Source organism: Leucoraja erinacea, chromosome 1 (assembly GCF_028641065.1).
Source record: "Leucoraja erinacea ecotype New England chromosome 1, Leri_hhj_1, whole genome shotgun sequence".
NCBI classification, from domain to species: Eukaryota; Metazoa; Chordata; class Chondrichthyes; order Rajiformes; family Rajidae; genus Leucoraja; species Leucoraja erinaceus.
The window spans coordinates 89,672,244-89,683,903 of NC_073377.1; positions in this window are offsets into that span (position 1 = coordinate 89,672,244).

Consider the following 11,660-nt stretch of genomic DNA (forward strand, 5'->3'; position numbering starts at 1 on the left):
GGTTAGTATGTGCGGTTCAGGCTCCTCCCCTGAATTCCATAGAGCTTCCGACAGCTTTCGTGCATGAGACGCGCCGCTTCATTTCCAGAATATTCTGAACGTGTGACGCACGGTTGCATTTTGCTCTCCGTCTCTCCCCCTCTCTCTCTCCCCCATATATATCTCTCTCTCTCTCTCTCTCCCCCCCTCTCTCTCTCTCTCTCTCTCTCTCTCTCTCTCTCTCTCCCTCTCTCTCTCTCTCTCTCTCTCCTTCTCTCTCTCTTTCTCTCTCTCTCTCCCCCCTCTCTCTTTCTCTCTCCCTCCCCTCACCCTCTCCTCCCCTCCTCTCTCTCTCTCCCCCTTCGTCACCCCCCCCACCCCCCTGTTATGAGGTAAAAGGAGCAAATTAATAATATTAATATAATATCAAGGGGGGTAGTTAGCATTTGTGTGGGGGGGACAGTTAGTGTGTGTGACGCCGCATGCCGCCCCCCCCCCCCCCCCCCCCCCCCAGCCCACCCCCTCCCCGCAACCACACATTGGGGGACAGACCCAACGGGTCTGCACTTGGTCTAGTTTCCTTTCTCAAAGTCCTTCTCTGATTTCAGCTTCCTGAACCTTCCATATACTTCCTTTTTCCTTTTTGACTATATTTACAATATCTTTTTTCATCCAGGGTTCCTGAACCTTGCTATCCTTGTTTTTCATCCTCACTGGAGCATGTTGGTCCTGAACTCTAATCTACTGACCTTTAAAAGATCCTTTCATGTTACATGTGGATTTACCGTCCAATAGCTACTCCCAGTCTATTTCCTCCAGTTGCTGCCTAATACTGTTGTAATTAGCTTTCCCCCAATGTAGCACTTTTACCAGAGGACCAGTCTTATCCTCATCCATAACTATCTTGAAAACATAGGGAATTATGGACACTGCTCTCTAAATGCTCTCTCACTCTGGAACATCAATGGTGTGGATGGAAATGTAGGTCAACTGCTTAGTATGGGACAGGCTCATTCTGCAACAGAAGGTCAATTATGGTCCCATCCCATGTTGGTCTATCTCGATATTATTCAAAGAAATCCTCCTGCATCCACCATCTAAGATCCTGGCAGTAAAGGGAGTCCCAGTCAATATCAGGGTAGTTACAATCACTCATCACAATAATCAACTATCTTTACTTCTTCCCATAATCTGCCTGTATGTCTGTTGCTCTAGATCCTGATGCTTATTCAGAGGCCTATAGTATAACTCCATCATAATGATTGCACCTTCCTTGTCAATGAGTTCTATCTATGTGGCCTTGCTGGATTATCCCACCAAAATATCATCTTTTAATGCAACTGAAACATGGCTTGAACTTCTCTTCCTCTAGAGCCCCTCTCTATTTTGTTTCAATGTTCCCTGGCAACATAGAAGGAGGCTGTTTGGCCCTTTGAGTCAATGCTGCAGTTGGAACAATTGCATAAGTCCACTTTTTTCCCTGTAATCTATTCTCTCTCATTTGCCCATGAACTCCATCATCCTTATACTACCACCAACTTATGCCAACATCCTTGGAATGTGGGAAGAAACTGGAGCACTACAGAAAGTCCATGCAGTCTCTGAGAAAATTAGCAAACTCCATGCAATAGGTCAGGTTTGAATCTGGTTTCTGGGTATTATTAGTGAGTTGAAGTACTTTCCTCTGAGCTATTGTGCCACCCTTGTTGAGATGTTTAGGCTGTGTGATTATTCCTCCTCTGGGAGTAAATTCATTGTATTTTACTGAAAAACATGACAGAAAACTGCAAACATTATTGCAGCTGGGCCACCCAGTACTTGTGGGGATTTGCTTGTTTTTGTTTAGTACCTCCCCACAGCAATAAGATTGATATTGGTGATTGTGTTTAAGTAGGATGACATTAGCCCGTGTTTCACTACTGCACAATGAAAGTTATTTTAAGACAATTGTGATTGAATAATTCCAGTTTTCAGCTGCAAGTGGTTATTCATTGGTGAGAACAAAACAAGTCATTTTTACAGTTTGTTGACTCACACAAGACACATATACGGTTGTATAAAATGAATATTTTCTCACTGCTCTTGCTTATTTGTGTGCAGCTGTTAAATAATTGATAAGCTAACACTTAAATCCAAAATGCTTAATGAGTCAATGTACAACACCTTGGCCCACGGCCAAGTAGCTAGTTCAAAAGTTGCAGCAGCAGAAATCTGCTTTCAGTTAGTCTGCCTCCCTTCCTGTCTGCATGGACGTAGTGGAGACAGGGAGAGAGGAGTATAATGAATTATCCTCAAGCAGGCAAATGGATTCTATATGCAGATGACATCAGACAGCTAATTGTAATCCTTCAGTAACTATGAGTGTACTCAATATCACAGCTTCAAGGTACCCAACAAGTTAGGGGAGGCATGGTGGTACAGCACTAGAGTTGCTGCCTTATAGCGCCAGAGACTTGGGTTTGATCCTGACCACGAGTGCTGTCTGTATGGAGTTTGTACGTTCTTCCCCGTGACCTGCATGGGTTTTCTCTGAGTGCTCCAGTTACCTCCCACACTCCAAAGACATACAGGTTTGTAGGTTAATTGGCTTTGGTAAGAATTGTAAACTGTTCTAGTGTGTGTAGGATAGTATTAGTGTGCGGGGTTTGCTGGTTGGCACAGGAGGGCCTGTTACTGAGCTGCATCTCTAAATGAAACCTGGAGTATTGCGTACAGTTTTGGTCTCCTAATCTGAGGAAAGACATTCTTGGCATAGAGGGAGTACAGAGAAGGTTCACCAGACTGATTCCTGGGATGTCAGGACTTACATATGAAGAAAGACTGGATAGATTCGGTTTGCGCTCGCTAGAATTTAGAAGATTGAGGGGGGGATCTTATAGAAACTTACAAAATTCTTAAGGGGTTGGACAGGCTAGATGCAGGAAGATTGTTCCCGATGCTGGGGAAGTCCAAAACAAGGGGTCACAGTTTAAGGATAAGGGGGAAATCTTTTAGGACCGAGATGAGTGGTGAATCTCTGGAATTCTCTGCCACAGAAAGTAGTTGAGGCCAGTTCATTGGCTATATTTAAGAGGGAGTTAGATGTGGCCCTTGTGGCTAAAGGGATCAGGGGGTATGGAGATAAGGCAGGTACAGGATACTGAGTTGGATGATCAGCCATGATCATATTGAATGGCGGTGCAGGCTCAAAGGGCCGAATGGCCTACTCCTGCACCTATTTTCTATGTTTCTATGTTTCTATGTAAAGCCATCCTTCTCTGATTTCTATTTTCCTATCTTCCTATATTTTAATCAAAATTACCAATTACATTTTCTGTTGCTGTGATATGCTAATCATCTTTATCTTCTATGAATTGGACATGACATTTGTACAATGTAAGCACAAGTTGGCTTTGTTCTACCGTTAGCTCTTATGAAAGCACAACTTCTCCATTGCTCTTCTCTTCAAATGTACTCTTGGGACTCTGTGGCCTACAAAAGGTTAAAAAAGAATTAAAAAAGAAAAAGAAAAAAGAAAGAATGGAAAACATGTTTAGCTTAGCCATGCAAAGTAAGTCAGACTTTAATGAGAGGACGGTGTGAGGATGATGGTTACAAAGAGCTGGAGTTAGTCTGAATTGAAACCATGAAAGGAATATCTTCATGAAATCGCTATTTAATCGGGGTTTAATCTCCCCATCAGAGGGGAAATTGCATTGTGAATACAATATGTTCAGTAACTTTGGAGCTCTGGGGCTGCTCTATTTCAGATACTGCCATGGAACATTTGAGTTCCATCTGAGTCACTGGGAAAGTAAGTTTGATGGAACTTTGAAAAGTAAACATTTACAAAATGCAATGTTTCTTCAAAACAACATTTCAATGTTACAGAGGAAAACAAACAAATATGACTTTCTTGAGATATAGCAGTAATTTCCATGTAACTGCGTATGAGAATGCATGTTTTGAACTTTCTTAGAGATGATAGCAGGAAGCCTTTTGAGTGCATTGCATCTAAGGATTCCTATCACTAGCTTCCTGTGGTTTTCCAGCAATTACATTCATATTGAATTTGCATCAAATTAGATCTGATGCAGGATTAGCAACTCCATTTGTTCTACTGGCGAGAAATGTGCCAAAAGAGTTAAGAAAATTGCAAGAAATTTAACAGCTTTAAATTTATTTTAGTTATTTTTAATTAAATAAATTTAATTGTGATGTATTTTCTTATGATGTGCAACTACTAATTTTTAATACTTTCTGAAGTGAAAGTGAATTTCAGAGACATTCACAACCATTCAAGCTGTTTGGAGAGAAGGAATGGGTGACGATTCTGTCTCGACCCGAAACATCACCTATTCCTTCTCTCCAGAGATGCTACCTGTCCCGCTGAGTTACTCCAGCATTTTGTGTCTACCTTCGATTTAAGCCAGCATCTGCAGTTCTTTCTCACACATTCAAGCTGTTTAACAGCTTTAATTGCTCGTTCAGCTATGACCTGCCCAAAACACTTCTGTGAGATTTACATTCACAAGATATTGTGCCGTGCTGGTTTTCAATGATCGGGTTGGACCGTGCTTTAGGGAAGAAGTGTGATCAAGCAGACATAACAGTTAGATAGATAGTTTGGTGTTGTCTGGAGATTCTACATCAATATATATTCAGTTTAAGAACTTGCATAATCATGCACATTTATGTGGAAGTCACCGCTTTAGTAACTGTTGCCATTTTTTCAGAAAAGTCAGATTTGTTTGTTTTCATCTGTAACACCGAAATGTTGTTTTGATGCAAAATTGTAATTTGTAACCATTGGCTCTTCAAAGTTCCATCAAACTAACATTCCCAATGACTCAGGTGGGGCTCAGATGAAGGTGTTGTAAACAATCTTATCATTAGGCTCTAAAAGTTTAATTTAAGAATTATCATACTAAATAGATTTATTTTAAGTTTTCCAAGGTAAATCACTTATCGCTTTACCTCCCCCCTCGACTCCATCCAAGGACCCAAGCAGTTTTTCCAGGCGAGGCAGAGGTTCACCTACACCTCCTCCAACTATTGCATCCGCTGTTCCAGGTGTCAACTGCTTTACATTGGTGAGAACAAGCACAGGCTTGGCGATTGCTTCGCCCAACACCTCCGCTCAGTTCGCAATAACCAACCTGATCTCCTGGTGGCTCAGCACTTTAACTCCCCCTCCCATTCCAAATCCAACCTTTCTGTCCTGGGCCTCCTCCATGGCCAGAGTGAATCCCACCGCAAATTGGAGGAGCAGCTCCTCATATTTCGCTTGGGTAGTTTACACCCCAGCGGTATGAACATTGGCTTCTCCAATTTCAGGTCGTCCTTGCTTTCTCCCTCCTTCCCCTCCCCTTCCCAGCTCTCTCACTGCCCACTATCTCCGCTTCTTCCTTTTTTTCCCACCCCCCCCACGACATCAGTCTGATGAAGGGTCTCGACCCGAAAAGTCGCCTATTCTTTCGCTCCATAAATGCTGCCTCACCCGCTGAGTTTCTCCAGCATTTTTGTCTACCTTTAATATGATTAATGATGTTTCTACTTTGGCATTTCTGCATATGTGGAAAAGCTTGCTTTATGTTTATTCAATCAAATGTCTCACATTTCAATAACTTCCATCATTAACCCTTGCTATTTTTTTTAATAAATAAGAATATCTAATTTCTTCATCTTGTCCTTATAAGTCCAGCCTCATATTTTCAGCGCCATGCTGGTAAATTATTTTTACATCTTTCCAGAGTCTCCAGTGAGTTCTTTTAAAAATGTGTACAGAGTTTTATGTGATACTCCAACAGTGGTGTGACCAACATCTGATATGCGTTTGGCATCATTTTTCCAGTTTTTGTCCTCTCAAATAATGGACAATAATGCTTAGCTTATTTTATTAATGTATTGATATTTCTGGCAAACTTATACTCTCTTATTCCTCCTAGAAGCATATTTAAAAAAATATATATAATTTTGTTTACATACTAACCTGTACCACCATAAGTTTAACTGTTGAAATGTATAGTCAGTTTTGTACCAAAGTATTGTTACAAATTAGTTACATTTGAAAATATTGTTACATTTTGTTGTAGTTGACCCTGGTATTAAGAATCTCCCATTTTGGTGTTACCTGCAAAGTTAGAAAACGATAGTTTATACAGTAGCATAGAAAAAGGCCATTTGGCTCATCATATCCATGCCAACTCTCTATACGAGCAACTCTTAATTTCCATCTCCTGGTAATTTTCCATAGCTCCTTAGCCATCATTTTCTCCGTAGCCTTGCAAATATTTAATCACCATATAGTTATCCAATTCCCACTTTAAGGCTACAATGGAATCTACTCCATCAGATTATAATGCTACAAACAATAGTTTCCTCAGTCTTGCTCTTAATTCATTTTCCTTTTACTTTCTATTTGTGATCTTGAGTTCTCTCACGTTTTCACTAAAGTGAACAGACCTTCGCTGTGCATTCACTCAGAACTATCATCATTTTATATACATCTATATCTATCTTCTCCAAAGAAATCAGTTATTGTGTCTTTAATCTATGTAGATTTATCCCTTGAACTATTCTCATAAATCTTTTCTGGACCCTCTCTATTGCCTTCAAATCTTTCTTATCGTGTAACAAGCAAAATTAACACCATACTCCATTTGGGACTGGGCCAATGCTTTTATACACTCTGTCTCCATGACAAAGCCCTTAAATGTACATGTCTTATTAACCCATTTCTCAGCCTATCCTGCCAATTTCAACGATTTGTGCGCACAGACTTCTGGATCCCTCTGTTCCTGCAATTCTTTCAGAACAGTATCCTTTCTTCTATATATTCTCTTCTCAAAGATAGACACAAAAAGCTCAAGTAACTCAGCGGGTCAGACAGCATGTCTGGAGAAAAGGAATAGGTGATTTTCAGGTCGAGACCCATCATCAGACGCTCTTCTCAATCGTTCTTCCAAAATACATCATCTCTGAATTAAATTTTATCCGTCATCTTGCTACTTATTCCACTAAGCTGTTCATATCCTGCTGTAATCTATCGCCAGCGTTTTTGCAGTATATACTACTGCTGGGGTTTTATAACCAGTTTTATAAATTGTGGCATGCACCCTCAAGACCAGATCATTAATTTACGTTTTTAAAAAAAGGCTATTATATTGATGAAGACTTATCTTCAATGCAGTTCAAATAAGCCATTCACTATGGCCCTTTGTGGTATGTTCTTCAGCCAATCTTCATTCTGTGCCATCAATGTCATTTTTATGACATATGCTTAAACCATGGTTATCAAAAGCCTCCTGGAAGTCCATGCACATGATATTTACTACAATGTCTGTAACTCAATTTATTTATTTCATCTAAAATTACTGTCAAAGTGGCTAAGCATGATTTTATTTCAACAAACCTATGCTGGCTTGCCTTAATAAAAAATTACCCCCAGATGACTATTAATTCTATTCCGATTTTTGTAAAAGCTTTCCCACCACTGAGGTTAAATTGCCTTCCTTGTAAATCCCAAACTTATCCATAGCTGTTTTTATGAACAAGGGATTAACATTCACTGGTCTTTTTTATCACTCCCATATCCAATGATAACGCTCAGTTCCCCCATAATTTCCTCCCCCATCCATCGAACAAACTCTTAGGATACATCTCACCCAATGATTCACTAATTTAAATGCAGCCAATACTTTTAATACCACTTTGGTCTCATTTTTGTAACAAAGCCAATGTTTCAATTTTCCTCTTTTCACTAGTATTTTGAAAACATCCTCTTCCCTGGTGAAGATAGATGCAAAGTTTTCTTTTAGTATTTTAACAGTGCCTTCACGATCCTTGCACAAGTTGCCAGCATAATGAATTCTGACGTGTATGGACATATCTTATATGCTCAAGTTCAAACAAATACCTCAAAACTCATTGGCCGGCAGTTCATTCCACAGCAAGACAATAATCCCAAACATACTGCTAAAGCAACAAACTTGGTTTTTCAAAGCTAAAAAATTGAAAATTCTGAGTGGCCAAGTCAATCACCTGATCTGAACCTAATTGAGAATGCCTTTTATATGCTGAAGAGAAAACTGAAGAGGACTAGCCACCAAAACAAGCATAAACTAAAGATGGCTGCAATACGGGCCTGGCAGAGCATCACCAGAGAAGACATCCAGCAACTGGTGATATCCATAAAAATCACAGACTTCAAGTAGTCATTGCATGCGAAGGATATGCACCAAAATACTAAATCTGACTACTTTCATTTACATGACATTGCTGTATCCCAAATATTATGATGCCCTAAAATGGTGGGACTATATATAAACACAGCTGTAAATTCTACATGGTGAAATCAAAATGTATAAAAATGGCCTTTATTAACTCTGACAATGTGCACTTTATCACATGTGATTTTTTCTATTACATATCTCAAATTGTGCAGTTCAGAGGCAAATAAATAAATGACCCTGCATAAGGATCTCAACTTACTTCTCTTTCACCATTACTTTGAAGGCACCCTCTTCCCTGGTGAAGACAGATGCAAGGTCTCGGCCCAAAATGCCAGCTATTCCTTTGCTTCCACAGATGCCTCCTGACTGGCTGAGTTCCCCCAGCAGTTGATTTTCTGATCCAGATTCCTTCATCTGCAATCCATGTGACTACATTATATTCCTATAAGGTAACCTGTCCCTGTAGTTCAACTTTATTTACAATATTTACACCTGGTAAACCAAATTTACTTGTTATTTGACGGCTTGACGGATAAGATGGAGGTAGTTGAGGCAGGTACATTAAAAAGACATTTGAGGGATATGGACCAAATAGAGGCAGGTGGTGTAGATGGAGGATCTTCGTTGGCAAAGGTAAGTTGGGCTGAAGGGCCTGTTTCCCCGCTGTATGGCTCTGTGACTCTAACTTGTCAGTCTCACTAGTGCCCCACTCTGACTGCAGCCATTGCTCCAGCTCTGAAACCCAGATAACTTGCTACCTCAGCAGGAGATTTACTGCACACATGGATCAGCTCACAGGAAGTACCCATGCCTCCCCACATAGCACAATCCACTTTGCCAGATGGATTACCACTCCTTCACTTTGCAACTTGTAATTTGTAAGACAGAAATTGGACAAGAGAACATGCTCACCAGCTACTTGCCAACTAGTAACCTGCCCTCTGCCTGCATCACATCAGAACTCTATATAACACATTGCATATGTTAAATATTGGAGCAACTCAGCATGTCAGGCAGCAGCATCCCAGGAGAACATGGATAGAAGCATCCCGATCCAAAAGATTACCTATCCATGTTCTCCAGAGATGCCGCCTGAGCCGCTGAGGTATTCCAGCACTTTGTGTCTATTTTTCTAAACCAGCATCTGCAGTTCCTTGTGTCCACATTAAATGTGCTATTTGAACTCTCAAGGGCTCCCTTCCAGCTGGATTTACATTCATAAATTTAAATTGTGAACGACAACATTGATCTGCAACGGTCCAAGCAGGTTTTGAAGATTTGGATCAATGATGGAGAAAGTACACTTCAAGGTAACAAAAAATCTATGTTTTATTAAAGTACAGTGAAATACTGTGAAAGGATTAGTAAGGAATTAATAACGCTACAAGCCTCATGCTCTTCGGTCTCTCCAGCGGGGACTCCATAGATGAAGATTGTAGCAATGAGTCTCATGCTCTTCTGCCCGTTGGATACAATCAAGGATCAATGACAGCAAACCTGTCTTTCCTGGGGCTGTTTGGGATCACAGTCTGCGGAGAAGTTCAAAGACTCTGAACAAGACTCTCCCCTTATACACAAATACTATACAAAGAAAACAATGTCTCATGGCCATATACAGAGCACAGGCATTGAACTGTACAGCACAGGAACAGGCCCTTCAGCCCACAATGACCATGCCGAGCATGCTGCTAGGTTAAAATAATCACCTATGCTTGCACATGTTCCATATACCAAGGGATGTCTCCTCTGGTACTGCATCTATTCCTTATAATTTATTAAGTTAAGTTCAATGTTACACGTGTTATCATTTCTGCAGATGATTTTAATATGTGTAAATTTAAGTCACCCAGACCTGGTTCTTTAACCTCCTTTATTTACATTAATTTTATATTTCTTCCTTTAATTGCCTGATGTTATGTCTACTTGATGTTTCATCAGGATACCATTCCTAACGTTCAATCACTTTCTGAACTGTCTGAGAATTATGACACGAAAAGAAGTAATATCATTGTTAATGCATTCAGACTTTTTGATGCAACATTTGAAACAGTAATGAGCATGTTCTATGCACTTGTTATACTGAACATGTTTTTTATAAATTTGTATCCAGATGGGGTTGTAACATCTCCAATAATTGTGTATATTTATTCAGCAAGCATTATCTTGCAGCTTTCACAATTGCAAAATATTTTTAATCTGCAACATACACAAGGAGGCTTACGCTCAGTGGACTCCTGCTGATAAACATTTAGGACATAGGTAATTGAAATAGACACAAAAATCTGGAGTAATGCTGAGTCAGGCAGCATCTCTATTCGACACAAAACATCACCTATTCCTTTTCTCCAGAGATGCTGCCTGTCACGCCGATTTACTCCAGCTTTTTATGTCTATTTTCAGTTTAAACCAGCATATGTAGTTCGCTCCAACACATAGATAATTGACTTAATTTAAATGCCCAAGTAGATTGAGTGAAGTCTGACTGGAGTGCAGTGGGATGGTCGAGTCTTGAGGCAACAGAGATAGTGAGTGAGGATTTCAGAATAGAGCAGCAGAGGCAGGGATCATGTATTGCAGACATGTACATTGATGGCTTTGTAAATGGTGTGGATATATGATCCAAGGATCAATTTGTGATTGAATTTACATCCAAAATTTTGAACAGTGTGTGTAATTTCAGACATTTGCCAAGAAGGATAAATTTGTGCTGCAGCCCAAATACAATGACTTTAGTCTTCAATATTTAGTAGAATAAATATCTGTTCATGCAGTGCTGATGCCTAGCAGCGTGATATTATGAAATTCATTGACAATTTACAATTAATTGAAACAAATTTGCAGTTTCCATTTTTTTCAGAAAAATGGGCAGGATCTGCTCATGAGCCATCCAAGATCATCCAATTGCCTGCATTGAACTAGGCAAGATCTTTCAGCATGGGCAGCAATGCTGTGTTCTGCTGTGAAGCAGCCCCTTAAGGGCCGGCAGTTAACTAGAGTTGCCGTTGCTTTTGAATGGAAATAGTGGTCCAATAATTCACTGCAGCCACGTTAATGTGCTCTCAGACCCCCCAGGTCGGGACGAAATCCTGTCGTCGTCTCACATTCGGTCTTGAGACTTGGAACCGTGATTGTTTCAGTGTATAGGTGCAGCAGGTGTTGAAGTTGAAACAGGTGGTGTCCTAGCCATTAATGATCTTTTAATCACTTTTGCTGATTAAAAAAAAATCACTATTGCATTATCAGAGGGACATTATCATATTGTTTCTGGTGCGAGCTTGAAGTGTACAATTTCGCTAACTTGTATTCTGTATTGCAACAATGTTTAGATTTCAAAAGGTAGTTCATTGGCTGTGGAGGCTAAGAGATGTTTAAAAGCGACGTGATAGGCACGGTGCAAATGAAAGGTTCTCACACTCGAAGCCTTTACACTCCTGGGACCCTCGTGGACTGCTGTGCGTGTGACGTCAC